Below are 16450 nucleotides of genomic sequence, written 5' to 3'. Positions count from 1 at the left end.
AATGTCTGCATTGTCAGCATTCCGTCCATCATTTGTTGGTTGTAACGCTTTTCGCCCTAAGTGGGATGGGTATTCCCAGACGTGGGACCCGTGCTCACTACGCCACTGGAGTCAAGCTATCCTGGCTGATGACGGCTGATAGCCAGAAACCGGTCCTAGGATGCTTGATTCCGGTCCAGGGAAGACATGGCTTGGCAGTTCGGGCTGGACTGTTCCCATGAGGCACAGGGTCAAGACTGATTTGCATATGGCCATGTCTAAACTGGGGTGGCGTAGTGGGCAAAAGAACGATGGATTTAACCCAGATCTCTTGACTGGGGGAGAATGTCTGCATTGTCAGCATTCCGTCCATCATTTGTTGGTTGTAACGCTTTTCGCCCTAAGTGGGATGGGTATTCCCAGACGTGGGACCCGTGCTCACTACGCCACTGGAGTCAAGCTATCCTGGCTGATGACGGCTGATAGCCAGAAACCGGTCCTAGGATGCTTGATTCCGGTCCAGGGAAGACATGGCTTGGCAGTTCGGGCTGGACTGTTCCCATGAGGCACAGGGTCAAGACTGATTTGCATATGGCCATGTCTAAACTGGGGTGGCGTAGTGGGCAAAAGAACGATGGATTTAACCCAGATCTCTTGACTGGGGGAGAATGTCTGCATTGTCAGCATTCCGTCCATCATTTGTTGGTTGTAACGCTTTTCGCCCTAAGTGGGATGGGTATTCCCAGACGTGGGACCCGTGCTCACTACGCCACTGGAGTCAAGCTATCCTGGCTGATGACGGCTGATAGCCAGAAACCGGTCCTAGGATGCTTGATTCCGGTCCAGGGAAGACATGGCTTGGCAGTTCGGGCTGGACTGTTCCCATGAGGCACAGGGTCAAGACTGATTTGCATATGGCCATGTCTAAACTGGGGTGGCGTAGTGGGCAAAAGAACGATGGATTTAACCCAGATCTCTTGACTGGGGGAGAATGTCTGCATTGTCAGCATTCCGTCCATCATTTGTTGGTTGTAACGCTTTTCGCCCTAAGTGGGATGGGTATTCCCAGACGTGGGACCCGTGCTCACTACGCCACTGGAGTCAAGCTATCCTGGCTGATGACGGCTGATAGCCAGAAACCGGTCCTAGGATGCTTGATTCCGGTCCAGGGAAGACATGGCTTGGCAGTTCGGGCTGGACTGTTCCCATGAGGCACAGGGTCAAGACTGATTTGCATATGGCCATGTCTAAACTGGGGTGGCGTAGTGGGCAAAAGAACGATGGATTTAACCCAGATCTCTTGACTGGGGGAGAATGTCTGCATTGTCAGCATTCCGTCCATCATTTGTTGGTTGTAACGCTTTTCGCCCTAAGTGGGATGGGTATTCCCAGACGTGGGACCCGTGCTCACTACGCCACTGGAGTCAAGCTATCCTGGCTGATGACGGCTGATAGCCAGAAACCGGTCCTAGGATGCTTGATTCCGGTCCAGGGAAGACATGGCTTGGCAGTTCGGGCTGGACTGTTCCCATGAGGCACAGGGTCAAGACTGATTTGCATATGGCCATGTCTAAACTGGGGTGGCGTAGTGGGCAAAAGAACGATGGATTTAACCCAGATCTCTTGACTGGGGGAGAATGTCTGCATTGTCAGCATTCCGTCCATCATTTGTTGGTTGTAACGCTTTTCGCCCTAAGTGGGATGGGTATTCCCAGACGTGGGACCCGTGCTCACTACGCCACTGGAGTCAAGCTATCCTGGCTGATGACGGCTGATAGCCAGAAACCGGTCCTAGGATGCTTGATTCCGGTCCAGGGAAGACATGGCTTGGCAGTTCGGGCTGGACTGTTCCCATGAGGCACAGGGTCAAGACTGATTTGCATATGGCCATGTCTAAACTGGGGTGGCGTAGTGGGCTAAAGAACGATGGATTTAACCCAGATCTCTTGACTGGGGGAGAATGTCTGCATTGTCAGCATTCCGTCCATCATTTGTTGGTTGTAACGCTTTTCGCCCTAAGTGGGATGGGTATTCCCAGACGTGGGACCCGTGCTCACTACGCCACTGGAGTCAAGCTATCCTGGCTGATGACGGCTGATAGCCAGAAACCGGTCCTAGGATGCTTGATTCCGGTCCAGGGAAGACATGGCTTGGCAGTTCGGGCTGGACTGTTCCCATGAGGCACAGGGTCAAGACTGATTTGCATATGGCCATGTCTAAACTGGGGTGGCGTAGTGGGCAAAAGAACGATGGATTTAACCCAGATCTCTTGACTGGGGGAGAATGTCTGCATTGTCAGCATTCCGTCCATCATTTGTTGGTTGTAACGCTTTTCGCCCTAAGTGGGATGGGTATTCCCAGACGTGGGACCCGTGCTCACTACGCCACTGGAGTCAAGCTATCCTGGCTGATGACGGCTGATAGCCAGAAACCGGTCCTAGGATGCTTGATTCCGGTCCAGGGAAGACATGGCTTGGCAGTTCGGGCTGGACTGTTCCCATGAGGCACAGGGTCAAGACTGATTTGCATATGGCCATGTCTAAACTGGGGTGGCGTAGTGGGCAAAAGAACGATGGATTTAACCCAGATCTCTTGACTGGGGGAGAATGTCTGCATTGTCAGCATTCCGTCCATCATTTGTTGGTTGTAACGCTTTTCGCCCTAAGTGGGATGGGTATTCCCAGACGTGGGACCCGTGCTCACTACGCCACTGGAGTCAAGCTATCCTGGCTGATGACGGCTGATAGCCAGAAACCGGTCCTAGGATGCTTGATTCCGGTCCAGGGAAGACATGGCTTGGCAGTTCGGGCTGGACTGTTCCCATGAGGCACAGGGTCAAGACTGATTTGCATATGGCCATGTCTAAACTGGGGTGGCGTAGTGGGCAAAAGAACGATGGATTTAACCCAGATCTCTTGACTGGGGGAGAATGTCTGCATTGTCAGCATTCCGTCCATCATTTGTTGGTTGTAACGCTTTTCGCCCTAAGTGGGATGGGTATTCCCAGACGTGGGACCCGTGCTCACTACGCCACTGGAGTCAAGCTATCCTGGCTGATGACGGCTGATAGCCAGAAACCGGTCCTAGGATGCTTGATTCCGGTCCAGGGAAGACATGGCTTGGCAGTTCGGGCTGGACTGTTCCCATGAGGCACAGGGTCAAGACTGATTTGCATATGGCCATGTCTAAACTGGGGTGGCGTAGTGGGCAAAAGAACGATGGATTTAACCCAGATCTCTTGACTGGGGGAGAATGTCTGCATTGTCAGCATTCCGTCCATCATTTGTTGGTTGTAACGCTTTTCGCCCTAAGTGGGATGGGTATTCCCAGACGTGGGACCTGTGCTCACTACGCCACTGGAGTCAAGCTATCCTGGCTGATGACGGCTGATAGCCAGAAACCGGTCCTAGGATGCTTGATTCCGGTCCAGGGAAGACATGGCTTGGCAGTTCGGGCTGGACTGTTCCCATGAGGCACAGGGTCAAGACTGATTTGCATATGGCCATGTCTAAACTGGGGTGGCGTAGTGGGCAAAAGAACGATGGATTTAACCCAGATCTCTTGACTGGGGGAGAATGTCTGCATTGTCAGCATTCCGTCCATCATTTGTTGGTTGTAACGCTTTTCGCCCTAAGTGGGATGGGTATTCCCAGACGTGGGACCCGTGCTCACTACGCCACTGGAGTCAAGCTATCCTGGCTGATGACGGCTGATAGCCAGAAACCGGTCCTAGGATGCTTGATTCCGGTCCAGGGAAGACATGGCTTGGCAGTTCGGGCTGGACTGTTCCCATGAGGCACAGGGTCAAGACTGATTTGCATATGGCCATGTCTAAACTGGGGTGGCGTAGTGGGCAAAAGAACGATGGATTTAACCCAGATCTCTTGACTGGGGGAGAATGTCTGCATTGTCAGCATTCCGTCCATCATTTGTTGGTTGTAACGCTTTTCGCCCTAAGTGGGATGGGTATTCCCAGACGTGGGACCCGTGCTCACTACGCCACTGGAGTCAAGCTATCCTGGCTGATGACGGCTGATAGCCAGAAACCGGTCCTAGGATGCTTGATTCCGGTCCAGGGAAGACATGGCTTGGCAGTTCGGGCTGGACTGTTCCCATGAGGCACAGGGTCAAGACTGATTTGCATATGGCCATGTCTAAACTGGGGTGGCGTAGTGGGCAAAAGAACGATGGATTTAACCCAGATCTCTTGACTGGGGGAGAATGTCTGCATTGTCAGCATTCCGTCCATCATTTGTTGGTTGTAAAGAAAAATTAGGGCACATTTTGACTTCTCAAATCCTCTTCTATTTCATAAAAACATTCTGACATGCAGACTGAAACATGCACTTTGAATACCAGCAGCAGACTTCCCTGGTGAGCAGTAGCTTTACTACAGTGATCTAATGAGCAACTAGAGTGCTAACATTCAGAATTTATGGCAAACGTGTGACACATCTGAATGCCTTATTGATGGAACCAAAGTAAAAAACTGAAAGTATTTCCTACTGAGGAGACTGTAGTAAATGAGTAAATTAGGAAACTTCATAACAAATAAATCTCCCACGATGGCCACCAGAGACAAAAGAGCCCAAATGCAGCACAAATATCACCCAGATGTAGCCCACATGTAGCCCAATGACAGTAGTGTGCAAAACACTTATTTTTTGTGTTTTTGCAGTTTTATATAGTGCAGACTTGTCAGGTATTGGAGTGCTTTACATGAGCATTGGTTACATCACACAAGATCAAATTCATTTTGGTTGTAGACATGGGGAGATTAAGTGATTTGACCAGAATCACAGAATGTTGAGCTGAAGCAGAAACTCCAACCTGGTTCCCCAGTTGCAAAGTCTGCAGCTCTGGAAGTAACACCACATCCTCTCCCAACATTTAATCAAGTGGTCAACTGGATAAAAAACATAAAGATAACAAATCATTTAACCCCTTCCCCGCTCATGACGGAACCGCTCCGTCATGAGCCACGGTTGCCGTGTGCTCATGACGGAGCGGTTCCGTCATGCCACGACCGTTGGCGGCCGCTCCGCCCACGCGGCGCTGTTTCTCCGCCTGTGCGGGGGGACAGCGCAACTGGGCGGAGTCATGACGGAACCGCTCCGTCATGAGCACAGCTCAACCATGGCTCATGACGGAGTGGCTCCGTCATGAGCACAGCGCCACCGCGCTGCCCCCCCGCACCCCCCAGCGCTGCGGCGGAATTCCCGCCGCAGCGAAGGGGTTAAAAGTGCTTTGTTGATATTTGAAAACTCACAAAATATGTCCTCATTTTAGTTTTTTAGAGCACTAACCATAATTTTGATGCAAATAAGACCCTCTCATATATGTAATTTCTAAAGGAAATGCTCTAGGTATTACAGTTTTGATTACATCAAGATGGCGTCAGGCATTCCACACTTTTGTAATAAATATAGAATGTTAGCAATCTAGTTGTTATTTAGGATACTCTTGAGAGGCAGAGGCCAGGGGCATGGACTCTGAAAATTGATGGCAGGTAGCAGGGTGCAGAGGCAACAATTTGACCACACTGGGCAGGCAGGAAGGGCAGTGGTAGCACAACAGACTATGGAGGGCAGTGGAAAGGGGGGCAGGGCCAACAAACTAACAATACAGGACTGGCAAGAGAGGCTGTAGCAATATAATAGTCCATTGTGGGCAGAAGGAAGAGGCAGTGGTAGTACAACCATACATGCCAACAGACCCGATTCAGACAGGAAACGTCCAATGTTTTTAAGCTCAAATGAGCTTTATGTGATCTGTCTCCTGTCTACAATCTCCTCTTTTTCAATGTAACTCAAAGGGGAAAATCAATACCCCAGTTTTTTTCAAAATCTCCCTCTTGCCAAGTTCAAAATGTTCGCAAGTATGGTACATTGGATCATGGAAGGCAGGAGGAATTGGGGTAGGGACATGGGCTCGGATAACAGAGGACAGGAGGGACATGGAGAGGTGCACCAAACTGACCCTACAGGGCAGGCATCAGGGTTTGCAGCAGCACAATACACCACACAGGGCACGAGGGACGGGAGTGCAGCACAACAATCCGTAGAAAGCAATAGGGAGGGGACAGGACCATGCACATGGACAACAGAGAACAGAGGGGAAAGAGGCAATGTTAGCTAGCTGACCATAATGGACAGACAGGAGAGAAAGCTGTAGCATAACAGACCATAAAGGGCAGGAGGGACGGATCAGGGGCATTACAATGGAACAGACAAGCCAGGAGGGAGGGAATAGGGGTCTGCACATGGAAACAGAGGGCTGGAGGTAAGGGAGCAGGGCAGGAGCAGCAAGATGACCATGGAGGTCAGGCAGGATGGGCACTAGAAACAAGACACACCATGGAGAGCAACAGTGAGACTATGATGACTTTCACACAGACCATGGAGGGAAGGTGGGAGGGGGTCAGGGGCAGCTAGCTGACCTCACAGGGAAGGTGGGAGGGGCCGTGGCAGCACAGAAGACCATGCATGGCAAGCAGGAGGGTTAGTGGCAGCACAATGGCTATGATGGGCAAGAAGGAGAGTGCAGGGGCATGCACAAAGGACCATGGAGGATAGAAGGGAGGGTCAGGACCTGGGCACAGACAAGAGAGTTCAGGGGAAGGGGCCTCACAACAGACCACGCGGGGCAGGCAGGAGGAGCAGTTGCAGCACAACAGACCAGGGAGGGCAGAAGGGTGTGGCAGTAAAATGCACCATGGAGGACAGGAGGAAGGGGATAGGGGCATTGCATGTGGACAGGCAGGGTGGAGGTGGCAGGGACAGGTTACAGTCATCTGACAATGCTAGGCAGGTGGGAGGGGAGTGGCAGCTCAACAGAACACTCAGAGTAGATAGGAGTGGCAGGTCCATGGAACATGGTGGGCAAAAAGGATGGAGCAGGTGCATGCACAAAGACATCGGAGGGCAAGGGGAAGGAGAATAGGGGCAGCAAGCTAAGCACAGAGGCTAAGCAGGAGGTCAATGATGGGGCATAGAATTGGGCAATGAAGGGCAGGAGGAGTGGATTGGTACATCATGCTAAATGGAGGGCAGTGGCAGCACATCAGACCATGCATGGCAGGAGGGAGGAGGCTAGTCCATGGATTCACACAACAGAGGATAGGGAGGAGGTGGATGGGGCAGCAAGCTAACTGTTCAGAGAAGGTGAGTATTAGGAACTTTATTGTTTTTTAAATGTGTGTCTGTGCGAACTACTTAAAATATGAACAAGTATGCAGCATAATCTCACTTTTATTCAGGAAGAAGAGGACGTTTGTGACTGACTCCGGGCTCAATTGGCAGAAACACCCCCTGACCCTCCACCCCCCATCGCAAAATGTAATGCCCATGAAAAGGGTAGGTGAACGCAGTGTTATATAGAACATAGTCCTGAGAGCACGATTGAAAATGAAAACTAGATATAGTGTATGGTATAAACTATGCACCAAAAAGTGTGATATAAGATGAACCGGGAGTGAAATATAATATGCAATACATTGTGCGCAATGACAGATTCATTGGAGAGCGCGAGATAGCACAGGCACTAGCGCGTGCTATGCGATATGCGCCTTGGAGTGTAATATGCACAGGGCAGTGTTGTGTAATCTAACTAGTCTCTAAAGTTGTAATATAAAATATGTTCTGGGGAGTGTAACGTTGCATATGCACTGTGACAAAGATATGGATCCCAGATTGTAATATGTATGGCATAGCGCTGTGTGTTATAACATAGGCATCGAGGAAGGCACGCTAGATGGGGCAATATAACCCGTGCGAAGGCAAGTGTGGCATGACATATTCACGGGATGGTTTTACAGTGCACATGGGCTAGAGAGTGTCATAGCATACGCACTAGCTGGTGGAATACAACACAGAGGTGTGTGGCACTCGGCGGGCACTGGTGGGTGTAACACAGCATTGGGCTCAGCCAGGAGCGCGCTGTGACTCTCAAGTGAGGTTCGTCTCCTTTCCAGAGAGTAAAATAAAAAGTATTACACATCCGGCGGTGGATGTGTGTTTTATTAACCGTGAGGGGGGTTTCCTGCATAGTTTTGGTCGAATTTTTGTTGAATCCCCTTTCAATGGCTTGGTGTGCGTGTGTATTAAATGTGCCCGTCAGTAGGTACTCATGTTTGTATAAATAAACGACAAGGGTGTCTACTTGGAGATAACCACCGGCGGGGGCGCCGGGATTAGGCACGGTAGGGCGTCAGACACGTCAGAGGTTCACTAGCGGTGTAAATACATTCCACATGGATTCATTGTATGCATAGTCGCCTTTAATGAATATCATGCAAATCGTCATGGTGACAGGTACATACGGTTTTTCCAGTTTGTCCTAGATGTTTCTATAAATATATTAAAAACAAAAATAATAAAAAACAAAGGCGGGCCCCGGGGGATGGGTTCCCCGGAGCCATAAGTGGCCTGAGGAGGGAGCAACGCAGCCCCCCTCCTAAAGATTTTTTTTTTTAATTAGGGGGCGGGCCCTGGGGGATGGGGTCTCCAGGGCCAATAAATTATAAAAAGAAGGGGGGCCACACAGCCCCCCTTCTTAAAAAATGAAATAAATAAAAGACCGGCATCGCGCCTGAGGCCATGCCCCCTCCTTGCAGCACTCTGCAAACGCGCCCCCTGGCCAGTTATAAGTTGGGGAATTAATTCCTCTTCAATACTGAGGGTCCCTGGGGGCCAACTAGCCCAACAGGTATCTCCAGTATGTGCCAGGGAGCTGCGCTGCAGACAGGTGTTCTGAGGCCACGCCCCTTTTTACACCTCTCTGCATTGCAGCTCTGTGGCGCTTACTGGAGGTACCTAGTGGGCTAGTTTGACCATAGGGACCCTTAGGATTCTAGGGGACTTAATATCTCAACTTAGAACGGCCACAGGGCGCGTTTACACAGTGGTGAAGGGAGGGGACGGGGCCTGAGGTGACGTGTGTAAACACGCCCTGTGGCGCATTTTAAGTTGGGGAAATAATTCCCTTTCAATCCTGAGGGACCCTGGGGGCCAACTAGCCCACCTGATGTGACAAGTGTGCAAACGCGCCCGTGGCGCGTTTTAGGTTGGGGTATTAAGTCCCCTTGAATTCTGAGGGTCCGTGGGGGCCAACTAGCCCACCAGGAACCGCCAGTAAGCACCACGGTTGGCCCCCAGGGACCCTCAGGATTCAAGAGGACTTAATCCCCCAACTTAAAACACACCACAGGACATGTTTGCACACGTCACAATAGGCCCGCTCCCTCCCTTCACCACTATGCAAACGCGCCAGAGGCGTTTTTTAAGTTGGGGGATTAAGTCCCCTTCAATCCTGAGGGTCCCTGGGGTCCAACTAGCCACAGGGCTGCGTTGCAGAGCGGTGTAAAAAGGGGCGTGGCCTCATACCACCTCTCTGCAATGCAGCCCTGTGGGGCATACTGGAGGTACCTGGTGGGCAAGTTGGCCCCCAGGGACCCCCAGTATTCAAAGGGAATTAATTCCCCAATTTACAACGCGCCACGGGGTAATGCAGAGTAATGCACTGAGGGGGCGTGGCCTCCAGTGCAATGGCTTTTTAAAAAGGGGGGCTGTGTGGCCACCTTTCTTTCCCCCTCCCGAGGCCATTTTCAGCTCCGGGGACCCCATTCCCTGGGGCATGGCCAGTATTTAAAAAATGTTTTTACAATATTTGGAGGGGTCCGCGTGGCCCCCCTCCTCAGGCCATTTATGGCCCCAGGGACCCCATCCCTGGGACCTGGCCACTCCGTTGGGGACCGTGAGGGGAGCCCCAATGCCCCCACGGTCCCGCCGGCTCCCTGCCTCCTGCTGGAGCCGGCATTGCTTTTCCACACGGGGAGCTGCTAACATGCAGCTCCCCTTGTGGAAAAGCAATCTGCTTTGGATTTTGGAAGCGAGAGCAGGAAACTGCTCTCGCTTCCAAAATCCAAAGCAGTGTTTGCTATGACATGGCGGGAGCCACACGGCTACCGCCCCTGCCATAGCAAACAGCAGTGTCCCGGGAGTGGGCACCCCGGGACACTGCAGGAGCCAGCCCTGGGGGTGGCGGTCCCCAGGCCCATGGAGGGCTCCATGAGGGGGGCCGCACGGCCCCCCTCCCAATGTGTGCAAAGCCCCGGGAAGGTGGTGGCCCTCGGGGGTCCGTAACAGACCCCCGCCTTTACATTTTTAGAGCCCCGGGTAGGTGGCGGTCCCCCGGGCGTTTGGGAGGGCTCGAGTGCCCCCCACACAGTTTATTTTTTTAAAAGAGCCCCGGGGAGGTGGTGGTCCCCGGGGTAGCATGGGGGGATTGGGACCCCGCCCACGCATTTTGTTCACAGCCCCGGGGAGGTGGTGGTCCCTGGGGCTGAGGGGGCCCCGCTAATAAATTGGCAGTGCTCCCAGGACCTGGCCCACCCGGGGGCTGTTTTTAAACGAAGCGTGGGAGTCCGCGCTTCGCTTTTAAAAAACATTTTCTGCGGGATTCGCGACACCATCGCAATTTCCGCCTAAATTATTGAAAAAAAAATTGGGGGGCCCTGGGGGTCCTTGTGAGACCTACGCCTTTACATTTTTAGTGCCCCGGGTAGGTGGTGGTCCCCGGGGTGTGTGGGGGAGCTCAAGCCCCCCCCCCCCCACAGGTTTCTTATTTTTTTAAAGAGCCCCAGGGAGGTGGTGGCCCCCACGAATAAATTAGCAGTGCCCCCAGGACCTGGCCCACCCGTGGGCTTTTTTTAAACAAAGCGCAGGAGTCCGCGCTTCGTATTTTTAAAATAGTTTCGGCGGGATTCGCGGCCTCATCGAAATTATTTGAAAAAATATGCTTTTTTTTGCCCTGGGGGGTCCTTGTGGGACCCTCTGAGCAGGCCTAGGGGGTCAGGGTGTTTCTACCCTGCCCCCTTATCTTGTTTTTTAATGTTTTTTCTACTGTTTTCTTGTGACTCGGTTGTCACAAGATGGCTGCCAACACTTCCTGGTTTGGAGTGTTGGCACCCAATAACAGTGAAGCTCGTGGTCGGGAGGGTTCGCGAATCCACCGCGGCCATAGATATTGAAACTTTTTCTTTTTTAAATTTCTCAGCAACTACTGAACGGATTTACACCATTTAACAACAAGCATTTACAATGCAATGGTTTCGGCATTGTTAAAGTTAGAGCTATTGGCATTGCTCATGACATTAGTTTTTGTTTTTAAAACATTTAAAGAAACGGCATTGTTATTTACAATGTCAATAGCTTAATCACTCTCAAATGCGAGACCTATTGCATTTGCACCCACAGAGCCACACACACAAAGCCACCCACACACACAGAGCCACCCACAAAGAGCAACTCACATAGAGAAACCCACACACAAATAGAGCCACCCACAGAGCTACCTACACACACAGTTACCCACACACAGACAGAGCCACCACACATAGAGCCACCTACAAAAAAAGCCACCCACACAGAGCCACCCACACAGAGCCTCCCACACACACACACAGAGCCACCCACACATACACAGAGCCACCCACACACACACACAGCCACACACACACAGAGCCACATACACAGAGCCACATACACACACACACAGCCACACACAGCCACACACACCCACACACACACACACATAGAGAGCCACAGACATAGATCTAGACACATACACATTGATCTTGGGAGCCAAAGCAGAAGTGGCACCCACTTCACCTCCTGTTCAAATGTTAAGTAAGTCAAATTAAGAATTGGGGCTGCAATAGTTTCAAATACAGAAAACAATTCTTGTAGTAATATATTTATCGCTAAAATCTGTTCTGGGCAGTCAAAATGTACCCGTTCTGGTAGGAACAGTGAAAAAATTCTTCAAGTATTAGATCATTCTCACTGAGTTGCATACATGCCAACTTACACGGTGTCACTGTGTTATATACGATATCGGCTACCATCACACGGTCTCCCGGTGAGCCTCCAATATCACAGGGTGGCAGGGAAAACGTGCTGAAAACCAATGTAAATTGTAGTTTTCCAGCTCGTTTTCCAAGGCTTTGAACTGCGACTTCCATTAAAGGGTGTGAAAACTCCAGAGGACATAGGCACCAGCCTCAACAATCTTTTTATTTTTTGGAAGGAGGGAGCAGCTCAGTAAGACATTTTCAGATGCGCTGCTGGAAAATAACGAGAAAAGTAAATAAAATGTTTGAGGTAAAAAGTGAAAGACTATACAGTGATACAGCAGGCAGAGAGTTAGAAAGACCACAAAAGGATGGTGGTGTTTCCTTCACGTTTCCTTACACATTAGAAGTATTTTCTTGTGATCCTTTTGGCTAATGTTCTTAGCAGCTGTTACACAATCTTTAGATAAAGATCAGATCTCTTGCAACCTCACCTACTCCAACACCCCGCCCGCCCCATTTGTAGTTTTAGGATAGGGGAATCTATAACACTGGTATTACTCGTGAGCTCTAGGAGGACCTATTGTAAACATGCTACAGTGGAGAACTTAATTAGGCAGAAGGGCTGACTTACTTAATCGGCAAGAATATGGAAATGATGCTGTATATTCTGCACACAAAAGCAAGTTATTCAAAACAATCTGTGGCATTAGCATCCAGTTATTCTGACATTTAACACGCATTGTTATAAAAAAGATCCCGATGCACAAAAGTACACAGATGTCTCAAGAAAGAACACAATACAAATTCAGCTTTTACTATTCAAATTTCATACACCAATAAGTAATGATTTAACATAGTAAAGAAGCAGAGGGAAGAAATGTTCAGTACACACACCTTGTAATAAAAGGTGCCCTAGGTTATGTTTAAAAACCTTTCTGCAGCTTCTGGTTAATTTTTGGGCTCACACTTCAGGGCCTTGAATCCCCCCTCTTGTTATTATTAAAGTTCTGAGGACCAATCTAACACTTTTCATATTAATTATAGAAGGTGGTTCGTCTCTTGGAGGCATGTTAGACAAGAAACCAGGAGCAGCTTGTTTGAAATACTTATAACATCCGAGTGTCCCTTTGAAAGAATTGCTGCTCTGGAAACAGTGTGATTTAAATGTGAATTTCAGTGAAAAGTGAAACAAAATCTTTTTATGAAATAGAAGGTTAATTTTCCACCCGGTTGAATTATATTTCTATTTATTAGTGCCTGCAGGGGACAACCCCTGCCGCTTGTTGTCTGATCGGAGACACCACATAAAATGCATACATAAAGTTACGGATGTATAGATAAAAGGCGGCCAGTTAACTTTTGCAGGGTGTCAGGTATGCAGCAAGTTTGAATAACTTTTCGTCCGTTTCAGATGAAAATAGATTTTTATTATAATATGAAAATTATAAATCAGATGCTTGAGTTAGCAGCATAAAGCCTATATTTGAACCTAAAAAACACCATGCTGTATAATCACGTTTGCGTGCCCAAATCATGCCATACACTTTGTATTTTGCCGGGCCTTCAAAGAGGAAATAATGCCTGTGCTCATATCAGTGTACGCATAGCATTCTTATATCAGATGCCAATGTTGCCTCTGTGCGATTGGATGCTTTACCATGGTTGCCTTATCACTGTAAGACAACTGAGCGGTTTTTGTTTTAACATGGTTGCCTTACCACTGCAAGGCAATTGAGAATCAATTGAGCCTTTTTTTATTTTTTTACACAAACTCGTGTTTTTAAGAAACTTGCAAAACTGCAGCAATATGTTGAATCAAATGCTAGGATGAAAAGTGGAAGGAGAGAAAAGGGGGAAGAGAAAGAAGGATGTACAGGTAAAAAGGATTAAGAAAGAGGAGGAAGTAGAAACAGGAAGGCTAAGAAAGAAAACACGAAGTAGAACAGCGATCGCAAAGAATGAGGAAGAACACTATGAAAGGAGGATGCATAGAGTGTCAGAGTGCAAGCTGTCCGTGTAGGCTGCTAACATAAAAAAAAGAAAAATACATGCAAATTTGTGACACCTTAGCACACGTCTAACAGCAACAAGATGTTCACAACCGTATGCAAACAAAAAGTAATAACACTTCACCTCCATCCGCTTCCCACGGAGAACTCCACCTGTGTGACCTGGAAGTGCCCTGTGTGACCTGGAAGTGCCCAACAAACTCCCAAATGAAGCTGTGCAATGCATAGGTGCCGTCCCCGCATTCCCCAGCACTGCCATCGGATGCTTCCCTCTTGCCCGGACAGGCCCAATACTTCTGTGTCTTGGGGCGGCGGCTCGGCTTTGCTCGGCTGTGTAATAGATGTTTTCCTCTCCCACCCACTGGCGACAGACATTCCGAGGGTTACAGTGCAAACATTTCAACAGCTTCCTTAAAGAGTGTGTGTGTGTGTGGGGGGGGGGGGGATTTACACCCAACATGTATTCTGGGCTCCGAATAGGCCACAGTTCACAATCCAGAGCAATCAAGTTATTATTATTTTTTTTTTAAGTAACGTCCATCACTTGTTTCTCGCGTTCTCAGCTGAAAGTTAAAAGTTGAAGCCGGTTGATCTTGTTGCTAGGATGTGCCGAGCGGTCCACATGAAAGAAAAACAAGCACACCACTGCCTTTCTCCGAGGCGAAGCAGAAATGCCTCGGAGAAACGCAGTGGCGTTTTCGGATTCGGGGGCGTGTTTCTTTTTCTCTCCTCTTGCCATTGGCTGGAGGAGAGAAAAACACGCCCAGCGAAATGCAACGAAAAAACACGCCCCCGAATCCGAAAAGGACGGGGCTTGTTTTGCTTGACAAGCCTCTTCTCCAATGGCTGGCCAGCCTTTAAGAGGCCAGCCAATGGAGAAGAGGAGAGAAGAGGGGCGGGTTCAAGCCCCTCTTCTCCAAGTCATTAAATCTCGGAGCGAGACTGCGCAAGCGCAGCCCTCGAGCCGAGACCTAAAAAGGACTCTTTCTGAACCAAGGGCTACCTTTCGGCCAAATTTGGTGTAATTCCGTTCAGCAGTTCAGGCTGTAGCTTTGTCTAAAGCTTCCTATGGAAATTAACATGGGGAAAACGCGTTTAGGGACCCCCCTTTTTTCTCGGCCCCCGCTTGTCAAATCACCACGAAACTTGTAAGACAGGAGCTAACCGGAGCGGACCACTAGTTTTGAAAATTTCGCGAAGATTCATCAACCAGCACCAAAGATATTGGGAAAAGAAAAAACACTTTTCCTATGGAAACTAGGTCCTAACTATAACTACCTACTAGTGACCGCCAGTAGGTAATAAATAAATATATTACCTACTGGCGGTCGCCAGTAGGTAGTTATAGTTAGGACCCTGTTTCCATAGGAAATCCGCAACATTCTATTTTGAATAACTTTGGCGCCAGTCGACGAATCCTCGCGAATTTCTCAAAATAGGTGGGGCGCTACGCTCCGCTCCTACCCTGAAAGTCTCGGGGGGATTCGTCAAGCGGGGGCTGAGATAAAAGGGGGGTCCCAAAACGCGTTTTTCCCATGCATTTTTCCATAGGACCTTTAGACAGGGCTACAGCCCGAACGGCTGAACAGAATTACTAGAAATTTGGCAGAGAGGTAGTCCTCAGGTCAAGGAAGTGCCTTTTGTAGGTTTGGTGTAAATCTGTTCAGTAGATTCTGAGAAAATAGCCTTTAAATCAATATATATATCTGAGCCAGCTTACGGTACGCTTACCGTAAGCTTACCGTACGCGTACGGTGGCGTGCGCGAGCGCGATTCTGATTGGCTGTTACATCTAAGTAAACATTCGAATCGGTCGAAACCAGGAAGCGGCGGCCGCCATTTTCTCTCTCGCACTCTGAGGGGGGGGCTGTAAACAAAGGCAAAAAACATATAAAGGGGCTGTTTAGACAGCGCCCATGCACATAGCATGGGCGCTGGCCAAAAACGGTAAATTTTTATTTTTTGAAAATTTCGCCGATTACGCTTACCGTACGCGTACGGTGCGCTTACGCTAAAAATTTTAATAAAAAAAAAAAACACTCTCTGTGCATGGCATATTATTGTCATCACTTACAAATTAAATTTAACAGATTACCTATCACAAGGAAGCGCATAATATGTCCTCCATGTGCGCACGGTGCGTAACGTGGGCACGCGGTGCGCGTAGCGCACTGCGTGCCCACCTTGCGTGTACGGCACTAACTGCGTAAAGTGGGCGCGCGGTGCGCAAAGCGCACCGCGTGCTCACTGTGCGCGAAGCGCACCGTGCGCGCACGGAACGAACTGCGTTAAGTGGGCGTGCACGCCACGAATGGCGTAAAGTAACTTAGCATTTAAAAAACCGTACAAATTCACTGAAAAAACCATAGGTTTCACACACGTTATAGTTAGGAATTAGCATTTAAAAAACCTTGCTAATTCAATGAAAAAACCATAGGTTTCACACATGTTATAGTTAGCTGGAAATTTTACTGATAAAAAACCAATGAAATTCCCCCGTTATAGTTCCTGTAGGCAACTATAACTCACGGGACCGCAATCCTCTGCTGATGACATATGTGTCTTTATGAAAAAAAAATATTTGTAATATATGTATAGCTAAAATTTA

At 49.2% G+C, this 16450-nt stretch overlaps 1 protein-coding gene across 1 annotated transcript in view; it reads right to left on the bottom strand.

Annotated features, from left to right (window-relative positions):
* The window catches only part of LOC146861513 (uncharacterized), a 75562-nt gene that overhangs the window by 33272 nt on the left and 25840 nt on the right, over positions 1-16450 (bottom strand). The window lies entirely within an intron of this gene.

Source organism: Triturus cristatus, chromosome 3_1 (assembly GCF_964204655.1).
Source record: "Triturus cristatus chromosome 3_1, aTriCri1.1, whole genome shotgun sequence".
Classification (NCBI taxonomy): domain Eukaryota; kingdom Metazoa; phylum Chordata; class Amphibia; order Caudata; family Salamandridae; genus Triturus; species Triturus cristatus.
The sequence above is the reverse complement of the archived record's forward strand: the minus strand, read 5'-3'. Positions and strand labels throughout refer to the sequence as shown.